The 22208-nt window shown below is 38.9% G+C and overlaps 1 protein-coding gene across 2 annotated transcripts in view; it reads left to right on the forward strand.

The window, feature by feature from the left end:
- Prex2 (phosphatidylinositol-3,4,5-trisphosphate dependent Rac exchange factor 2) overlaps positions 1 to 22208 on the forward strand; it is a 303532-nt gene that overhangs the window by 13151 nt on the left and 268173 nt on the right. Inside the window, exon 1 of one of the 2 annotated variants that reach the window (XM_023722364.1) lies at positions 22072 to 22124. The exons of the other annotated variant lie outside the window; for it this stretch is intronic. The gene's annotated coding sequence lies outside the window, so the exon portion shown is untranslated. Of the gene's footprint in view, positions 1 to 22071; positions 22125 to 22208 lie in introns of those variants that run through there. 2 annotated transcript variants of the gene reach the window in all.

The following is a 22208-nucleotide window of genomic DNA, read 5'->3' on the forward strand; positions in this document are numbered from 1 at the left end:
GAGAGAGAGAGAGAGAGAGAGAGAGAGAGAGAGGGATTTGGCGTTCTTTGTACGATGTGAAAATAGACATTTACTGCATGTTGCCGTGCTCTTTTCTGTATACCCCTAAAAATATTTGAAAATACTTTGTATTTTCACTGCTAACCTTTGGTAATACCCATGTAGAAATGTTGATCAAGTTTCTTGTTTAATTTTTGAGTTTGATTAAAATTCCTAGATGAGGTTCAACCCACATACCTTTGCTAATAAAGTTACTAGATTAGGGAAAGCTTGGTAGTGCTAAACCTTGAAGTTTTACTTGTTAATTTTTTTTTTTTTTTGAGATGTGTCACTAGGCTTGAAATTCCTGGGCTTAATTGTCTGCGTGTGTCTCCCTAACACCTCAGACACGCTCAACTACCAAGTTAACTCTTTAGCTGTCAGTTTTTAGTATACTGACTTCAACATAAGTGAGATATTTATATTTTTTGGAGGTACAGATTAAAAATACACTACCTCACAGTCATGTGTATGTACCATGAAAAGCACATTTTGTAGTATTTTTCTGAGAAGACTGCCTGTCCCAGCAGCACTGTGCCTAGTGCGAACTGCAACCTGTGTTCAAGTTCACTAGCCCTGGAAACCCAGCAAGATGTCTGGGCAGTAAACTTCTGCCGCAAGGCAAGTGTTCTGTAGCAGTGAGCCAACGGCAGCCTTGAACAAATACCGTAGGAGTAGTCTGAAAATCTTGAGTGTGCACACAGCATAATGACATTTTCCCCTTAGATCATCACAGAAATGAGTTATAAGCTATATTTTTCATACATTTGTATGGTGTTAAAGGCCTTTTTCCTGAGAGGGAACGGAAGGGTTAGAGTCGCTTGCAGTCCCGCGCCCTTTCTTCCTATGGTATTGTCTGCCAGTGGCGCAGTGCAAGCAGCTCCCTTGAGTCTCTGAACAGCTGGCCGCGGGCCCCTTGGGGCCTATAACAAAGCGTCATGCAGCGCCGCTGTCAGGGACTGTGAGAAGGGGAAAGGTCGCTTAAGGACTGTGGAAAACATTCGCATTTCCTCAGCATCCGGGGCCTAGTCCTTTGCTTTATTGTTTAATAGAGTCTGGAAGTTTTGGTGCTGAAATGCTTTTAAGGGTTAGTTGTTAATTCTGTAAAATGATGTTTTAAAAGCAGACCATTCTCGGTTCCCTGAATTTCTAGCACAGAGGACAGGAGCTTGATCTATTACTGTTGTCATTACCAACTTCAGACTAGAAATTGATGAATAGTTTTATTTTTAATTAGTCTTTTAAAATGCATAACCAGAGGGGATTGAGCAGCCTATGTATTTTTATAGGGTATGTACATTCTTTTTCCTTTTTTTGTTTAAGAAAACTTCATTTATTTATTTATTTGTTTATTTTTTGTATTTTAGGGAAGGGTCTACACAGTGTTCAGGGTCTCACTACTAGATCAGACTCATAGTGATCCTCCTATTTACAGCCTCCCAATTTAAGGAAACCTTTCTAGGGCTAATTCCATCATAAAAGTTAACAGGAAGTGGATGCACATCAGCTACACAAAGGTGGAATCTTTTGTGTTCACTTCTAAGGGCCAGCCTTGTCTCTCTGATTGTTTCTTGGTGAGGATTAATTTAGATATTTTATGTCGCTTATAGGTAGAACTGATGTTAGTTGTGGTGTGAATCTGACAAAATGGGGCCAAAAATCAGTCTCAGGGCCAAATAAATTATGATTTTGGATAGATTATGGATAGATTATATGTGGGAATATATATATGGATAGATTATATTATATGGATAGATTAAGGACAAGGGTTGCCTAATGAGATAAAGCAAAATATGGTGCCTATGAGAAAAATAAAATATCTAGCATCCTTTCAACTCTGCAACAGAATTTTCAGTCCTATCTGTAGCCAGTATGGAGGCTTCAAGGTTTCCATGCTCCAGCCTGCTCTGTGCCTGGTTGCTCCTCTGGTCATCAGTCTGTGGTATGGCTGGAGTGACCCCTGCGAAGGCCTGCTGAAGAGGCAGTGATTGCTGATGCTGTTTGTTCATCAAGAGGTCAGGGAGTCTGCTGGGGTTGTGAGTGTGAAATGAGGCGGAGTTTTAGAGTTTGGTCTAAGATAATGTCTGGATATGGGAAAACATCACAAAACAACTGCAGGCAGTGGCTCAGCCAGCTGAGGTCTGTAGTCTGTGCCTGCCAGAGCCAAAGAAACAGCTTCATAGGATCTCTGCCACCTTTCAGAATTGAGAAACATAGTTCCTGCTGCGCAGCTCCTCCCCTGCCCTCTGGCTTGGTCATCCTCTGTACTTCTTGATGTACAGGATCCTCTGGCAGAGACAGTTCTGAAATGATAGGGCAGCTAGGCCGTGGGCTTTAGGCCACTCAACCTCTGAAGGGAGAGTGATTCTGCAAAATCAGCACTAGGGCTAACAATTGTACTCAAACAGAGGTATAGTTTCACTGATTTTATTATGCTTATATCCTTAGATGATTATTTATTTGAGCCAGTTGGTTTGTAGTTCTCTTCTCAGTACACTTTCCAGCCAGGAAGGTTTATTAATGTTTTATGACTGTTATAAAATTTAGAATACTTACCAGCCACTAGAACCTTCAATCATGAGTCAAAACTGGTCACTTGGAGATAGAGCCATTAGGAAAGCTTGAAATCTTCTCAACAGCTTGTTGGAAAGTTGCTACTTATTTTGGTCCTCAGATTGATTTTTCTTTCTCCTACTGTGTACACATAGAGAGATTTCCCTTTAGCTCTGCAGCATGCCCATGTGCTCAGGTGAGATGGCTTCCTCCACATGAAAAGCTAGAGCCGGAAGATCTTTTGCCCAGGCTCTGAGACTGAGTCTGACTCCAGTCTTCCTTTATAATTACAATTTTTATAGCCTGTTTTAATTTCCAGCATCTTAGCTATTTCTTCCTTTTGATTGGCTATACTCTTATTTATGATTTGTTTAGAGATTCTGTAAGTATACAAAAAAGTACTATGAGGGAAACTAATTATTCCCCTTTTGGAAAACCAAAGTGCAAAGTGGTTTTGTTCATTACCTGGATGGTGTGTATTTATGTGGCAGTTCTTGCTGGTGAGGTTAAGATCCATTTCTTGGAACCGTAGCCCTTAAATTTCATGTAAAGCAGTATAAGGCCCAGATATACTTTAGTCATCAAATTTCCAGCACACACCAAAAAGAAAACTAAATAGAAAACCCCAACCTCCAAAAGCCCAAATGAGAGCTATTTTTTATTATAGGAAGAAATACTACAATGGCCATCAGGCTTTCAACAACATGGGATTAATTACCCAGCAAAAATAACAATACCCTTAATCTATTTTCATGGTTCTGTGTCTCTGATGGAACCAATTTACAAATAATGCCTGCTATTTTACTCTGCAGTTCTCAGCCCCACCAACCTCCTACAGAGATTGGACTGGGCTATCAATTTGGGAAACTACACCCACAGTTCTTGGAGTGGAAGGATTTCACAGTAGTAGAAGTCATGTTTTTTTGGTCCAAAGGTGATTTGACTTTAAACTAATTTGAAATAGGTCAGATGAAAATCATTCTCCACTTGTGCAGCTGTGGTAGGGTTGATGCTATCCATGGGCTACTATGAGCACTTCAGCGGCTCCATGTTCAGATTCAAGTGGGGCAGCAGGCCTCCCTTCTTCCTGCTGAAACACCAGGCCATCCTCACTGAAGCCAAGGTGCAGTTGTTATTTTTTTAACTCCTTTACCTAGTGGAGGCATTCTCTTTTATCTGTTGCTCTGTAAAGTGATGGCCTTCGACTGTTGAGTAGATTATGCTCCTGATGGGAATTGTTTGAAATGTGTCTCATCCCATGATTTTGCTTTTGTAGAACTATGGTTTGACTGGTCTGAGTGAGGATTGTAGGGGAAGCCTGTGTAAAGTGGGATATAGGTGACCAAGCTAGACTATGGCCAGAGGGAAAATGGCCTTCATGCCAGACCTGGCAGTTTAGGACAGTTTTAGTAGGAGATGGAGAGTGAGATAAAGTTCCTGATCAAGGGAGTCTCCAAATTGAGCCTTAATTCAGGAGAAGTCATTCCATAAGGAGGTTTTCAGTAAGAGTGTAGAAATGACTCTCATGGGTGCTCTAGTTTTCTTTTTTTGGTGTGAAGGGTGAAAATTTGGGTATAGCTATACTAAAGTATATCTTGGCCTTATACTGCTTTACATGAAATTTAAGGGCTATGGTTCCAAGAAATGGATCTTAACCTCACCAGCAAGAACTGCTACATAAATACACACCATCCAGGTAATGAACAAAGCCACTTTGTTGAGGCTAGAGAGGAAGCACCCTGCGGAACCCAACAAGTGTCAGAAAGACTAACATGATGATGGGGAATATGATAAGTCTGGGCCACTCCGGACCACCTTAATTACAGTCTCAGGATGGAAGGAATTTGGAATAATTGGTCTTTAACAATGAAAAAAATTAATTAGCATACAATAATTGCATATATTTATGGTGTAATACACTTATGTATGTATATTTCGAGCCTCTTGGCCTATCAGCTACCTCAGATTCTTATACTTTCCTTGTGGGAAGAACATTCAATATTTTTCTTTTAGCTATTTTGAAATAGCTAATAGATTCCTAACCACGCTCTTTTGCTGTTGATCACAAGAACTTATATGTCCTGACTACAATTTTGTATAATTAACAAATCTCTTCCTGTCTCTTCTCCCCACTTCCTTCCTAGCTTCTGGTAACCACTATTCTACCCTTGACCTCTAGATTGACTTTTTTTTACTTTATACATATGAATGAAAAGAAGTGGTAGTATGAAAACCACCCTAGGTGATTTTAATTTGTAGGTAGGGTTGAGACATTCAGGGAAATGAATAACATGTGGCAGTTATGTATGTATCAACTGAGAATTGGGTAAATAATGTTTCCCAATATGCCCCTAACATGCTGGTCTTTGCAGTTACAATGGTGTGCCTGCTTCTTCAAAGTTACAGAGTTCTCAGGTGACAAAGAGGAAAACAGAGTGAGCTGAGAATCAGAATGCTTATGGAGTAGATTAAAATCCACTGGAGAGGGGCTGGAGAGGAGGCTCAGTAGAATAAGCACTTACGTGGCAAGCACAAGGGCCTGAATTCAATCTCCAGTTCCGGGAAAAAAAAATCTACTGGAGAAAAACACATTACTGATTAGCCAGAATTACAGAAAATGGAGCAGAGTGACTATAACCAAGGACAGAAGAGGTTTTGTCTGCAGCTGAATATGCTTGGGGATTTCTTCAGTCTTTGCTTTCATGGTTTACTCAAATTCTCCAAAAAACATAAATCTATAAAAACAGAAATATGGGGTATAATTGAAGCATACAATGCATGTTTAAAGTTTTAAAAATTACAGTAAGAGATACATTGCCCTTAATCCCCCTCAAATACTCATCCCCATTTTGAGCACACTCATCCTCATTTTGAGCACACTCATCCTATTTTTTCTTTCCATACATTGAAACAATTCTAGAAGTCCATTTTTGGTGTGAATGGTTTTAGTGGCAGTGAAATAGTTGTCTTACTGTCCTGAATCAGTTCTAAATGTTTACTTTAATTTGTTATTTTGACTTTGGGAAAAGCCAGTTGCTTGGTGGCAGAGCCAGTGGCTAAAGGTGGATGAAGACACACCACAATGTTTCTACACACCTGCATTTCTGTTAGATGGTACTTGGCAGGAGCATTCACCATTTTTTGATCACAATTGTGAAGACACTCATGAAAGAGGACGTCCAGAATTGCTTCAGAAAGTGGCAAGAAGGTAGCATAAGTGTGTTCTAAATGAGGGAGATTAATGGCAGTGAGTTTTTTTTTTAACTGTAATAAATAGTTAAACATTTAAATTTGTTTGTGTTTTTAAAATAATTTTATTGAGAAACAAATAGCAATGAGATAGTTTCAAAACCGATTAATAGCACAGTTTCAATAATTAGTACATTGCATATTGTTGTCTTAGTGGTTATTCACTGTACAAGATGCAGACACGATATCCTGTTCACAAACACTATTAGAATATATATCTCTATTCAATGATCAAAGAAGATGCAGCTGTGTATCTATCCTATTTTGAACAGAAACAAAATGGTCGTTCATTTGCATCCCCCCCCTTTTTTTTTTTTAGTTTTGCCAGAGAAGGGTATTCCATTGTCATTTAAATATTGTAGGTGCCTGAATTCAGCAAAATATTCCAGTATAGTCCAGTAGTCCAGAATAGTAGTGGGTTTTCCGTAAGACTGGCAGACTGGCGATGACAGAAGTTCTTGACTTAGCGGGGGTCGGGGGAGGATGCCTGGCAAGCACAAGCGCCTGAGTTCAATCCCCGGTTCTGCCAAAAAAAGTTGTTGACTTGAGCCTTTTACAGCTCAGCATATTAATATGACTTTACTTTTTATACTTTGTTTATATACTTTTCTGCTGGATGGTTAAGACCAAGATAAAGCAAGACCTATATAACAAGTAATGTAACTTGTATCTGATAAGGTCAGTCAAATCCCCTCAGGATTTATCCTGAAACCCTGTACCGCAATTTGTAGATCTTTGACATTTAAATATTTTTTTAAACATTTAAATATTTATTGTATATTTTGATCATACCTCATACGTATTTTAGTAAAAAGTACTCTGGAGTAGAAGAATTATACTTGGTACAGTGAAATCTGAGTTCTGATTATTCCAGTATTTATTAGGGAAGGGGAGAAAGTAGCTGCTTCATATCATGCACCTCCCATATGATGAGATGTTGTGTATATTAACTTGTAAGACAGTCTTGTGATGTAGGAACTTATCTCCCAGTTTTATAGCACATGTTTTCTCTTGCTCCAAGTCTATCTCCAAGTGAGTAAGAAAGAGATCTGCTAGAGTGCTTTGTCCTGAGGGAGAACACAGAGGTAATTACTGTCTTTATTGAATAGTGTGGTGATAATCCAGATGAATGGACCATTAGGTGACAAAGGAGGTGTGCAGAAGGAAGCAAGTCCCTTATCATAACCCAAGGGTAGGGCAGAGTTAGGCTGAAGGGATGTGAATTCACAGTATTCTCTCAGATAGGTTTTTTTTTTTTTTTTGTGTGTGTGTGTGAAATCTCACTAATTGTTCAGGTTCTAAGCTCACACTTGTCATCTGGCTGCTTTAGGCTCCCATGTCTCTGGGATCACAGGCCTGTGCCATGGCACCTGGTTTTGCATTGACAGTTTAGTCTGGCCTCACTGACCTTTGTTCCACACCACTCCTCTAAAAATGCCTTTGCCAAAGTCACCAGGGACATTGATATTGCTAAATCTGGAAGCTGGCTTTTTACTCCAGGTTTACTTGACCTAATGGAGTATTCAACTTTGACTTCCTTGAGTCACTTCCTTCCAGGAAGCTACACTCTCCTGATACCCCTCTTATCCGTGTTCCTTACCTTTTCTCTTTCTTACCTGGTTATTCTTGTCACCCTCTGTGAATTGTGACTGTTGAGCTGCCCAAGATTCATTTCTTCTTTTCTCTTCCTAATAGGTTTTTCAGAGGTGCGGTAAAGAGATGGGAAAGATAAAAGAAGGCTTCATTAACTCCAAAGACACGGAGAGGCTTGAGGGCAGATGGGTCAGGTAGATCCTCTGGTCTGAGACAAAGAAAGCAGAGGTTTTTATGCACCTTTGTTAGGGGTGGGGTTTGAGGGAGGTGTTTAGAAGTATCTGAGGAGCTGATTGGGGTCTTTCCTATGGCCGCAGAAAAGGTCCGAGGAAACTGTATCCTGGGCTGGATTGGAGAAGAGGGGAGGTGGCCTCTGGGAAAAAAGCTATTGTTTTAAGGGCTTCAGCCATATTAGAAGACCACCATAATAATTCAGCAATTCATACCAGGACCAGAATCTATCACTTCCTACATTGATTCCTTGGCACGAACCTGAAAATCTGTCTCTTCTATCTGCTCCTCCTCATCGATATCTGAAAGGTGGCTCTAATACCAATATCCCCCAATGCCCACCAAACCATCTCTTCCAGAGCTCTTACTCAGACAACTTAATCTTTTAAAAAAATACAATCTGCATTGAATCTTTTTTTTTTTTAAGCAGTCTGCATTGAATACTAGGAAATCCTCCTACTTTTGTCTTTAAAAGATATTCAAACTGACCACTTTTGTCATCTTTGTCCACTATTGTTATCTTGATCTAGAACCCTCCAGGCTGGTTTCACTGTTTTTTTTTTTTTTTTTTTTTTTTTTTTTTTTTTTTTTTTTTTTTTTTTTTTTTGTATTCATGTAGCTACAAGTTAATCCAGTAGTTTGAGTGGCTCTTTGTAAACATATTACACATTTTTACTTTGCTAAACTCAAAATTCAGTTATCCCTTTGTGTCCACACGGGATCTGTTCTGGACCACCCACGGAAAGCAAAATTGCAGATGCACAGATTTCATGTAGAGTGGTCAGGCATTTGTGGATAACCTAGGCACATCTTCCCACACACTTTACACCATCCCAAAATTATTTTTGACACCTAATGCAATGAAAACATGATGTAAATAGTTGTAATACTATATCATGTAGGCAATGAAGACAAAATATCTGTATGTTTAATAGACAATTTTTTAAAAAGCCTTTTAAATCTTTGGCTGCATCTATGGGTGCAGAACGGTCAGTGATGTAATACTGACTATTACTTATTAAAAATAAGTTTGTATTGGAGCCAAAGCTCTTCTGGTGGCCTGTGAGACTAGATGATTGGCATGCTTCCTCCTTATTTATCTTTTTCATCTTTCTTCCTGCCACTGTTCAACTTGCCTTCTTCTAAACACAGTCTTTCCTTTGCTAATGCCCAACATTAGCAAAGTGCAGTTAGTGCCTGCCCCTGCCTGAGGGCCTTTACATTGTTGCCCTTTTTGCTTGGACTGCCCTCTTTTAGATGCCTTTGTGGCCATTTCACTTAGGCCTTTGCTAAAGATGTTACCTCTCCTGAGGCCTTTGCTGACCACTGTATTGTAACTTCCAACTGTTCTACCTTCAGCTCAGCATTCTCTTTCCTGCTTTAATCTCTTTATTATTCTTTCTGACTTCCTATCATAATCATTTTGTTTATGTTTGTAAGGAAGTCAGCTATGTAAAGAAGGGAGGGGACCCATGTCTAATGGCTCTTTGCTCTCTCCCTGGACCAATTCTTAGCATGAGGTAGGTGTTCGATAATAGATTGAATGATTTATGCAAATTGTACTCAATATTGTATTAGGATAAAGATGTATTTTGTTGAGAAATATTATGGTAACACTCATTTGGGAAAGGGATTGGCGGTCTAGTAAAGAGATATAATTTAGAGTCAGGTCCATAAATGCTAAGTGTTCAATAAGGTAGGTTATATTGGTAATAGAATGAATGTTAAAAGATGACAAATATGTTAAGGATGACAAAATTAACTTCTGAGACTAAGAAATAACAACTTTGAAAAGAAAACTACAGAGAAGTGGTATCAGCTAGGAGACTGCATTTATAAAGAGATTGTAAATCCAGTGGTTATCCCCAATTCAGTACTTTTCGAAAGTGCTGATTCTAGAAGTGAAAAAGATAATTGTTCAAGTTTAATGTAACTTTTGATCTAAAAAAGTTAGCAGCTTATTCTCTGTGTATCTGAGTAAAGCAGTAAGACAACAGTGATCAGTGGAAAGTACTCTTGGTGTGGGAAAGGAAGTAAGCGACTTGGGAAATATGGATGGTGTAGAAATTAATATTCTGAAGCCGTCTGAAGATTCCCAGAGGGGTCTGATGTATTTTCCAAAGTTCTTTGTTGTGAGGAGATGTGGAGGATTCTTTTAAAGTGCCAATTTGTGAACATAAGGATGTGCATACCAAAGGGAATTGGAAATACAAGAAATGCGTGCAAAGCTTGCTCTATTTTCAGCCCTTAATAGTTTTGTTTTCAACTCATCCCTTTTGTCTAAAGTTGTAAATAAAGCTCTCTGTTGTGAAAGACTTAGATGCCTTTACTGTAAGATTACCAATTGTTCTAATTTCTGTAATAGAATTTATTCTAATGGTAATGTTCATTAAACTCATCAAATGTATAATTGTAATAAATATATAGCTTATAATTATATAAGTCATTATATATATGAATATATATGCACAGCCTTTCTCAATTATAAAACTATACTTATAATTAACTTTATGCATTTAGAACTGGTTGAAAGTTGGACTAAAATTGAATTACCTCCAAAACTTGCTTTGATATGTTCTGATTAAAGTTTTCTTTCTCTTTTCGTCCTCTTTTTCTTTTCTTCTTTCCTTCTCTCCCAATTTCCCTCCCCCCTTCCTGAGAACATGGTCTTGCTATATAATCCAGACTGGTTTTAAACTCACTGTGGGCCCAGGCTGGTCTCAAAGTCCTGGCAGTCCTACTGTGTCAGCCTCTTGAGTGTGGAATTACAGATATATGGCACTCTGGCTGGCCGGCAAACAGTTTTCTTAAGATAAAAGGATAGGCACCCATGTTCCGAAGCTCCTCTTTCAGTAGTGTTTTGGTGATACTGCTTTGGATTTGTAGTGGATTTCTAACTAGTGGTCAACTTATTACACCCAACTGAATTAAACTAGCATGGTGCTGAGTGTGGGAGGCCTACCTGAAGGTTGTTGCCAGCAGCACAAAGGTAGAACAGAAGAAGCTGCCAGAACAGCTGTTAGGGATGCTCTTTGGAGAAGCTGTTGGAGCTATTGAAAGCTGTTAGTTCTCTTGGGCTATTCTGCTGGAGGACTTTGTCATGCTGGCTTTATTGATGAATTTGGAGGAACTTTGGTCCTCATCTTGAGCATCGCTTCCTGGCTCTGCTCAGCCTCATGAGGAAGCTTGTTACATTGGCTTTCCTCATTACTGGAGGAGCTCAGGACCTCTCTGTTGCTGAGGATGGCTGTGGTACTTTTGGGGGAGCTCTGGTGCTCACCTTGAGCATTGCTTCCTAGCTCCAGTTCAGTTATCTCAGCCACTAGCACAGCTCCTTCATCCCACTGGCATAGACTTCCTAGCTTCCACCACTGACCTTTGGGCCTTTCCAGTGCAGATCTGTGAAGCAAGCCTGTATGAGACTTTGTTGTGGGCTCTAGGCCATAGCTGGACTTGTGGGAGGCACTGTTACAAGGTCTAAATTTTCATCTGGACTCATGCTGGATATCAGAATCCAGGTTCTTAGCTGGAGTCTTTGGTACTTACTGTGTTGATAGATTTCCTGCACTTGTATATGGTTCTTGGGTGATTCCTTATAAACTGTTATAAATGTGTCCTGTACTACATTGTTTGCCTTCAAAAACCCTAAACCATGACAGGATTTAACTGAAAAAATGTAATTTTGTCAGTATCTTGATTAAAAAGAAACAGCATGGTTGCTAGATTGAAAAAAAAGGAAAATTTGTAGGATATTTGGTAGGGGACAGTGCTAGAGTTCAAGCCCACATCATTTTGAGCACTAGACAAGTACTCTACCACTGAGTTGTTCTCTCAGAGTTTGTAGTTTTTAAAATTATTCCTGTGAAGTGAATATTTATGAAAATTTTCATGTTCTGAAAATATATTTTAATAGGTATTATATTTTATAACATAACTTGAGTTCAATGAACTAAAATCTTACCTAGAATTATCCTAGTTTATTCAGTTTTGGAGTTAGTTTTCCCACAAAAGAGATAACAAAAAGATAAATGAAAAGGAGTTGACATTTCTATTGTTTTTAGTAGATTAAAATAGTGAGGTTTGGCCAAGTAAATGTGTGAGAAAATTTTCCTCTTATTTATTATACAAATTCTGAGAATTTGCTTGGAACTGATTGTACAGAACTAATATTGAGAAGTTACTTAATTTTACTGCAGTGAAGAATTGTAGCAGGCTGCTCTCGTAACTTATAGATGATAGTGATATCATTTTAAGGTCAATTATATTTCAAATCCATTGGTTACTCTGGTCTTTTTCAGTTTCAGTATTTTTTCTTAGAAGGATATTCAGTGCATTTCATATATTGGATATTCAGTTAGTTATAAGACTAGGAAGAAAATGCACAATCTTTGTCTTCGTATCCAGTCTTGACTATGTCCTAACAGCTGCGACTCTGAGTTCATTCCTGTTGATTTTTTTTTTCTCATCTCTGTTTAAAGAACTCTAGACTGGATTCTGACTTTGTTTTCCATCTTCTTGAACCTTCTTGCACTGCCAAGAAGGTAGTTTTCCCAATGAATGCTTAGCTTTACTTCATCCCTCCCTGTCTTAAAACCATGAGATGGCTCACTATGACCTCTATATAGAAAACCAGTTCAAAATAACATCTTGTAGCAGGGCCACGCAGTGATAGAAGATAGTCTGAACAGAGAAACCATTGGATCTATTTGATGCTACTTCTACATAGTCTATATACTTCTTTTTGTGTTTTGCATGTTATATTTTTATTCAAGAATCTGTGGTTATACAGGGACTGGGGGTTTGATCCCTGGCCTGCTGTGCCGGCCCCATCCCTGGGCCATGCTGAGACGGCGACTGAAGCTGAGAGTGTGGCCCATGCCTGCAATCCCAGTGCTTGGGAAGTTGAAAACAGGAGAATCATTATGCGTCCAATCTATGTAGTGATGCTCTCTGTAGACCCTGTACTAAATACATAAAAAAAGAACCTACAGTCAAAAACTGTGGCTTTTCCCCATATTTTATTTCCTATAGTTAATTCTTAAGGCAGTGCTACTTCCTTAGGTAACTGAAGAATGAATGAGTGAGCACATATTTTAAAGGTGAAACGAATGAATGTTACCTTCTCCTGCATTTCCTAGTTCATAGAAATGTCTTTATAAATTAAATATTTCAAAAAAGTGAGAGCAACAGGATTCAGCAAACAGCTGAACAGATATTATGAAGATGTGATGTGGAATGGAAACAATACCTAGAGATTATGTTTTAGCATATACTTATATCCTTTCAATTTTATCTTATTCATCCTGTATACTTAGTATTTATTAGGAATCTAGTAACTCATTTTTGATTAAACAGGTACATGAATTTTCTTCTATTTTAAACTTTTGATTAAATTACTATTCATTGTTGCAGTTGATCAAAGTTGTCTTCGTAATGAACCAACACTCCCAGTAGACATTCCCTGTGTACACACCCTTTCTTTGATTCCGGGCTGGTCAAAAACTGCATTGTGGTTTTCCAGTGACTCTCAAGGCTGGTTTGTAAGAAATCTTAAAGCTTCCATGTAGGACTTATGGGAGATTTGGAATGCTGCCTGTGGAACGCTGCTTTGTATGTGACACAGCTATTCTAATACTGCTGTACTGGGAGAAGCAGGAGCCATGTGGGGAGATCCCAAGGTAGGAAACATCACTGGGTAGCCAGGGAAAGGTGGAGTTGCAGTACACGAGAGGGATAAGACTAAGCCATCTTAGAAAGGGAGCCTCCAGCCACATGAAGCAGTGATGAAGTAAGTGCCTCGCGGAGCTCTTCATCTTTCTCACTCACAAAATCGTGAGCAAAATAATGGTTATTTTCACTACAAAATTTTGGCATAGGATTTTTTTTTTTGCATTGTAGTGGATTAAATGCTTGCCCCTCTCTGAATTCATATGTTGAAGTCTGAACTCCCAGTGTGATGATTATGGGAGTCAGGGACCTTTGGAAAGTGATTAGACAATGACTGGGACTGGTTGCCCCCATGAAAGGTACCCAAGAAAGCTGCCTCGCCCTTTCCCCACTGCATGAGGGTGCAACCAGAAATGAGCAGTCTGCATCCCAGAACGGGGCTGTCACCAATGTCCCACCATGCTGGCATCCTGCTCTGCACCATTCCAGAACTGTGAGAAAACAATTTTCTTTTGAATCCACTCAACATATGATAACTTGTTGTAGCAGCCTGAACTAAGACATGCAGTGATAGATAACTGAAACATAGCATACAGAAACATGTGTAAGTCACCCGTAAATTTCACAAAATGAACAAACCTGTGTAACTAGCATGTAGATCAGGAATCAGAATATTGCTGTGCCTCAGAAGCTATCCCCATGAGGGTAAGGACCCTTTCAATATCCAGTGCTGCAAGTTAGATTTGTGTGGCTTTGGATTGCATCAATAAGCTTACCCACTTACACTTTTCTTCCTGGTGCTGAAGATTGAATCCAGCTTGTGATGAGGACAAGCGTTCTAGCACTGGTGCTGTAGCATTCTGTCCTCTATTTCACTTAGTGTTTGTGAGATCTATCTGTTATTGAGTGTAGTTATAGTTAAAGCATTCTTATTGCTATAAAGCATGCGAGATGAATTTCACTATTGATGGTTATTTGAACATTTCTAGTTGTTGACCATTTTGAATATCCTGTTATTAACATTCTTAATGATGGTTTTTAATAAACATTTATACTCCTTTTTGTGGGGTGATTTTTTGAATTGTTTTATGACTATTTTTTACTTAAGCTTTAAGCCAGTCTAGATTACAATAGTTATATGCAGGCACTATAATCAATATGCCTAGCTAGCAGATTTCATAGCTTAGAGCAGTTATTTAAGAAATATATGTTGACCCTTCAGCAGTTTTAAAATACAGATGCCTGGCTCCCTACAAACACTTCTGAATTAATCATGGAATTTATACTCCAGTGTTCATACAAAAAAGAAAGGAAATGGCCTTTCATTTAGACATTCTTTTAAAATTAATAACAGCTTATTGGAAAGTATTTCATCTGCTTTGAGCTGTTATTTGCTTTGAAAATAGTGTGAGAATGAAAATTATTTTGTTTCTTATAATGATTAAAAAGGATCTAATAAACCACTGAAGATTCTATATACTAGGATCATACTCAAGGTTCTTAGCTTCAGTGAGACACTTGTTAGGATAGAGCTGGTAAAGTATGCTTCATGAATAACTGCAAAGAGTCAAAAGGCATATTTCCTGTACTTTGTTTAAAGATTCATCTTATCATTTCTATAGGGAAAATTAGTGGATACTGCTATTACAACTTTTTCTTCATGTCACAGCTATCAGCAATTTCCTTGTTACTGACTGTTTTCATGTAGCTTTTGGACTATATACTTAAAAAAGTTGCAGTGCTAAAATTATTCCAAATAAGCCATCTCTGATGATTTTCAGTCCTAGCACACTTACTTACATGCCAGTACCATATGGAAAAGTTTGACTCACAAATGCCGTAATAATTTTATTTTTTGTAATGTGTAGCTCTGGGAAAGAAATGAGTGACATAGAGATTGAAATTAATAGCAGATGGTTTTATAGCTTATGCTTTGTGTTTGTGGTTGTTAATTCTGAAGTCTGAGGATATGTAAAAAGTTTAAAGGGCCTTTTCAACTACCAAGCTAAAAAAATATGTATTTACAAACAAATGCCATGCGCTTCATATCTTTGTCAGATGCTAATATTTTTGTAATACTATGATGTAGTACATTTTCTTACATTTTCCCATTCATTAATTTATAAATAAACATTTATTGAGTGTTTTTCAACAGGCAAATGTCACTCCAGGTCATTTGGTTTACAGAGACAGGGGGCTCTTCCCTGGAGGAGCTTGTAGTTGTCTGGGAATACCAGATATCTACACAGATACTTACAACGTGGTGGCTTCTAGCGTCTGAGCAAAATAAGATCAGCAACTAATTTAGTGTATGGAATTTTAAAAGTTTTACAGAGCATATAAAATTGAATTGAATCTTGAAGGAAGCATAGGAGTGTAAAGGAAGGTTTCCTAAGCGAAGAGAGTAAATTAGTAGCTTAATACGAAGCCACAGAGCTGAGAAAGACTTTATGTGCTCAGACAACATGGCAAGTTCTGTTGGTTATGAGCATAGGGCACCCTGGAGTGAAGAGGAGAGGAAAGAATGGGGTCAAAGAAGGTTATCATTCTCACTGCTAGAATGATAACCCTGACATCTCACCCTGCCATTGTAATAATTTGGGACAGGTGGCCATTGGTGGAATTGAAATGAGTTGAAGGAAAGGTAGACTTTTGAGCAGAAAAAAATGTGATTGGTATTCCAGAAGAATGGAAGGTAGAACCTGTATATTAAGCAGGTCAGTTGGTGCCCCCCCTAAGGGAGAGCTGCCACAGCGTGAATGGGCACAAGATTTGGAAGGCAGCCTGTGTAGTACAAGGGCTCTACACATCATTGCACCTGGCTTTCTGTATCTTTACCTCTCTGTTTAGTGACATGGGTGAAATTGTAGAGCTCATTTAGTTGAAATAGCTGTTGTGGTAAATCACATGATCAAGAAACAAAATTATTTTTAATGGGGAGCTATGATGTTTTAAAAATAAGAAGTAAGTTATAAAGACAGACTCAAAGTTCTGCAGTTCTCATTACTGACAGTAAGATATTGGGTGTTTCTGCAAGTACCTAAGGTAAGGACTAGTATTATGACACGTGAAGGGAGCATGTGCTATCTTACCTGCAAGGCTTGGATAAAGGCAGATGATAGTGGCTCTCTATACTCCAGCAAGATCCTTAATTTAGTACCTTTAGATGCTATGTTTTAAAAGTGACAAAGAGGAAAGGATGGTTAGCTAGGACAGCAACTGGTAGTGAAAGGTCTAGGAAAAATATTGCTGGTAAAACAGATAATAAAACTAGGCCCTTTACTCTCTAATTGCGTTAAAACCCCAGACAGTTGCTGAGAGCAAGAATTTTCTGGAGGGAAGACAACCACTAAATATGAGGGGGTGGGGGCTCAGTCTTTCTAATGCTTTTAATAGTGAATCAGAAACTAAATAATACTGGAATTTTAACCTGTAAGATGAGATCCCTGTGACTGGGAGAGTTCTAGCCAAGGATGGTAGCCAACTTGTCACAGGTGCTGTGAGCTGGGACAGTTTTACTTAGCTGACCATCAGCGCCACTGGAAGATGTCTGAGAATGTAAAGTGTATTCTTGCTATCTGGATGGCCTCAGCTGGATGTTTTTAGGAGACCTGAGATGAATGAGACCAGGGCACGAGGTAGGGCCATGTGCTGAAAGTTGATATTGGAAGGTTTGGGCGAGACATGATGTTGTTGTTGTGTTCTGATGCTTCTGTAATAATGACAGCTATTGGAGATTGGCTGGAGGGCCTGTTAGGGCTCTGTGTTTGACTCTGCACATGTCACCTGATTTAATCATTACAATAGTCTTGGGCAGTAAGATTTGAAAAAACAAAAGCAAAACCTTCCCTCTTTTTACCAGTTAAAAATAGGGGTTAAAATTCTTGGATCCAGTTATGATGTTTACTAGATGTGCTTCTTTGGGAAAGTTGATAATTTCACTATGTCTCTGCACCCCAGTCTAGAAGCATGAAGAATTATAAGGCTTATCACACAGGTATGTGCTGGAGTTTAAATGTATCTGGTAATAGCAGATGCTTAATAAACGTTTACTATCTTGTGTAAAATTGTATCACAGCCTCAAAACTCATGCTGTTTTCACTGCAACACCTTGATTTCCACTAAGGCAGCAATAGATGGAGGAGGGTATGATCATTAACAAAAGACAAATTTGCAAACATTTGAATAGCTTTCTTTATGGGAACATATTTAAAAATATATGCAGTGCATTTGGGAACTTAGTAGATAGCCCAGTAAAAGTTGATGAATATGTGAATAAAGTAACATTTTTAGGTAATACTAGTTTACAATGTTTTGCCTTAGTATTGTTTTACTTACTCATCTAGCTTCTGTCAACATAAGATGCTGTTCACTGTTATAAATTTTTCTGACCTTCAAAATGACATGGGGGTACTTTTCCTTTAAATTCTCCTAGAATATTAATTGTCTCTGATATTATTTCTTGACTTACATTATACTTCCGTGTGTGATTATCGCATCCTGTCTGCAAGACCCAAAGCTCAGCTTTGGCATAGCTGTCAGCATTCTCTTTTGTGGTGTGTTTGTAGCACTTCAGTTTTGGTATGTCAAGGCTCAATTTTGGGTTTTTTTGATTGAACTGAGCCACCTTATTATTATTATTTTTAAATTTTATTTATTTATTTATGTGTATGTGTGTGTGTGGCCAACTCAGCCCACCAGGGGGTGGGGCTGGCTGGCATGTGGTGCTGGGAGATTGAACCATGGTCCCTGCGCTTTAGCTTGTTCTAAGTGGGTGCTTTAGACCACTGAGCCATCTCACCAGCCCCCTGAACCACCTTATTAAGAATAAATTTTTATTCCTTTTTTGGATCCCTTTCGGCAATCAGGTGATATCTGCAGAACATTTCCTGTACATAGGCCATAGTGGTATTATTTTAAAAAGTATGCTAATCACAAAATTTATTTATTTATTTATTTATTTATTTATTTATTTATTTATTTATTTTTGATGTTACCTGGGATTGAACTCAGGACCTTGTGCTTACCAGGCAAACTCTAATTCTGAGCTAGCTCCCCAGTTTTGTATACTTCTTCAAAAACAAACATTACTTTAAGTAAAATCATATTCTAAATCTTTGTTTGGTATTTGCATACTGATGACTGTGGATGAATGTTGGAAGAAAGATACCTCATTTCTCTCTAGCCCTGCCCAAAAGGCTTTCAGGAAAAACAATGAAATGATGAAGTGCTCCTGCCAAGTGATCTGCTAGTAAGGGCTCATTGATGTTCCCTCTAGGGCCTTGGACCTCTTGTGTTCCCCATCCTCACTGTGGCTCAGTTTGCACACTTTGCTCCTCATCTGAGTTAGTGCTCCAGTTCCATAACTGAGGCTCCTGTCTTCATCCCTCCACCCCCACTAGTTTACTCAGGGTTCGAGCCAGGACCTCGCAGAACTAGCTAGGCAAACATCTTGCCACTGATGTGCATTCTCAGTCTCCTGGTTACATTCTTGACTCAGATAAGTCCTCTACTTTGTGGCGATGGTGAAGTTTCTCTTCTGATGACTGTGTTCTCTTAGAAGGTTCACAGTTAAAACCTCTAGGCTGTGCAGGTGGCTCTGTGGCCTTCCAGTGTCCCTATTCTATTGAATTTTGTGCAGCATCCTTTTCCTGCCCTCTTTCTTTTCCAGTCTTCTTGAACCTTTTGCTCCAAAATTCTAAGTATTTTTTTTTTTTCATTTGTGTACTCATTCTTTGATTACACATGATTCTGGCGTGCCTTCTCAGTCATTATGGCTACCAGCTCTGGACCCACACGATTTCACCAAAACTGTGTAATCCTGCAAGTGTCCTTAATCTCTTTCTCCTTCAGTTTTCAAAGATGCATTAGTGCCCACATCGTAGGGTTGTGGTGAAGATGGAGTCAGTACCTGGAAAGAGTTTAAGCTGGTGCCTGGTACACCCAAAGTGTGTATCATTTCACTGTTGGTTGGGACTACACTCAACATCTGTGTCCTCTTTCTGCTCTTCTCTGTGTTGACTGCTCTTCTTTTTAAATTTGAATTATTTCTAAATATTTTTAAATAATCTTTCTAAGGTATTGGCTTCTAAGTGAAGCCTTTGTGTATAACCTTTCCACCATTGCAAAGAGCTGATCTTTTCATCTTCTGTGTTGCTTCTGAACCTTGAAAATAAATATATATGAACATACTTTAGTATTTATATGTGTATCTGTATCCCCTGCTATATCATAAACTCATGAGAACAAAGGCTACGATTTATGCATCATTGATTTCTTGGAAGCTAGCTTAAGGCTGGCACATATTATTCAATAAATAGTTGTTGGACTGTGTTTTATTAAAATTGGACAATAAAGTATTTTATGACTTCAAATGATAGTTATATTGAATTTCAAGTTATAAGACTCAAATCCAGAGCACTTTATCACTGTCATACTGCTATGCCTGCACACATACACGTGTATGTGTGTTTGTATATGTCATTTGCTCTGTATATGCCTGGTTAAATAATTCCTGTATGTTCTTCATTTATTCAGTAACTTCTAGTAGTTTATAAGAAATGGATTTCTTGACTTCCTATGTAGAGCAACAAGCCAGGAGTTGTGGTGATTCAGTGCCAAAGATCTGTTTGTGTCTGCCTGGAAGACTACATGTCCACTGGTGTGGTTCAAGCTGTGCTCTAATAAACAGGAGCTCAAATACTTTATGATGAGAAGTCCAGCCGAGGACTCTTTCAAGTGCTCAAGCTGATCATGGGGAATATTTTCTGGGTCATGTTCACTTCACAAAAACAGCCAATTCTCGTCCTTCCCTGAGGAGGAAATGCTGAAGCTCCCTAGCTGTCATGTGGTGTGAGGAGGAAACCAAGGGTGGAAGGAGGAAGGGCCAGTACTGCCTCTCTTTTCCTTGGTGAGTAATGGGACAGGCACTTGGCCAGTGCCACAGGCCCCACTCAGACTCTCAAGCTGTGCTGAAATGCAGAAGTGATTCTTTTTTTCCCTTTTGTAGTGACCATGTTGTTCCAGTAAGCAGAGAAACATGACATAGAAGCAGACAAACACACCAAGTTCTTGCCAGTTGCTAGGTTGAGCAAACTGGTATGGGTGTTTGAAGTATGCTTCCCATGTTGATTGCCTAATCATGACTTGCTTTCAGAAACAAACACAATAGCACTGTCAACATTCACCAGCATTTGGTAGGCTTCTCCGCCAAGCTAATTAACAGATTTCAGTGCACAAGGATGAGAATAAAAGGAATGCTTTTGATCAAGAAGTAGCTTTGTGGAAAATTAGATTTTTTTCTTATTTAAGGATTATTTCTAATTTTGTGTTATAATGTTTTAAATATTCATTCCATTGGCCATATTTAAATTTTAACTCCTGAAGTTTTTAGATTATATTTAACATTGATACTAATGTTGTTCCAGTGGGCTTTACTCAGGTTTTCTTCCAAAAAATTTGATGAATTATTGAAGAGATAGTTTGCTTTGGGGGAGTAGTTTATCTGTGTGATGACTTTCTTGTGGACAGAGGAAACTTAATTTTTCTTATTGTCAGGAATAGGTAATCAACTGTTTCCCCTAGAGAACTGTTGGTCTTGTGCTAAGCAAGGCAGTATCTTGAAGTCGGGGTCTGAAGAGCCCCAGGAAGGCTAACACTTGGGAAGCAGGAAGAAAATTAGGATGAGGATCATCTTCTCAAGATGGCTAAACAGATTTTCAGGGAGTGGTTTGCCGGTGACATAAAGGCTTAGATGGCTCTGGGGACAGCTGTTTATCAGCAACTGCTGGCTCTTGTCCAGTCATACAAGATACCAGGGATGTCCACCAGTGTTATGTGGAGTGATATTCTTTTTACCAGCAGGTCTCTAGCATGGAACACAACTCTGATGGAGGCTTTAAAGAAATTTTGTAACTAGGAAGCCACGTGTAGTGGCCCAGCGGACACAGGGGAAATGGAAGGTCAAGGTTAATTTCATTTGGTTGGTAAAAGAGTTTTGAGGGAAAAGTTCATTTTCATAATGTTTCTTTTGGCTAGAGACAGAAGAAATGGGGAAAAGATGATTGTGCTTTTCTGTTGTCCATTTTAGACTAATCAGGTTATATGGTTGAAGATAATTTAGCATGCAGAGGACTGAATGAGGTGTGTTACATCTATAAATTTTTTCAAGCCTCATGGTACTCTCAAAAGGTGAGCACCATTATTCCCTGCTTATTTTGAGTGGGGAGTTGGGAGGATGAGAGGCTGGGTAGCTTCTCAGAATCAGACGGATAATGGTAGAGCTGGGATCTGAACTGGACAAGGCCAGTGATAGAGTCGCTGGTCTTGGCCAGTGAACTGTGCTGCCTGGGTCTTTGTGAAGCATTTCTCTCCTTAGGTTAAGTCATAGATTTGCATTTGTGTTCCATTTTGCTAGGGACTTCCAAAAGCAAGGCTTTGGTTTTGTTTCTGTGGCACCTAGTATGATGCCTGCCTCTTAGGAGTTTTCCCAAATTGTGCAAAGCAATGGCAGCAACCTGGGATGGAGACAAACAGCAACGGGAGAACTTCAAGTGGCATCTGCGATGTTTTTCAACTTTGTCCGATGAATAGAAAAACGTCTTATGTCAGAGTTTAGAATTCATGAAACCAAAGTTAAAGATATGCAGAAGAAAGGAAGTCACTGATTTCTGATATGATTTTTACCTTCTCATCTTTAAAACTAATGTTTATGCTTTTTTTTCCTGAAATGATGTAAAGACAGTGAACTTCTCCTAAAAGTCAAATGCAAGGCATTTGGTTATCAGCTCCATGTAAGCCAATTCAGAGGCACCACTGTCATCTCAGAGCTTGGTGTCTCTCTGTCTCTGTCTCTCCCCTCTCTCCTCTCTCCTCTC

This window comes from Octodon degus, unplaced genomic scaffold, assembly GCF_000260255.1.
Source record: "Octodon degus isolate 3935 unplaced genomic scaffold, OctDeg1.0 scaffold00091, whole genome shotgun sequence".
In the NCBI taxonomy this organism is placed as follows: Eukaryota; Metazoa; Chordata; class Mammalia; order Rodentia; family Octodontidae; genus Octodon; species Octodon degus.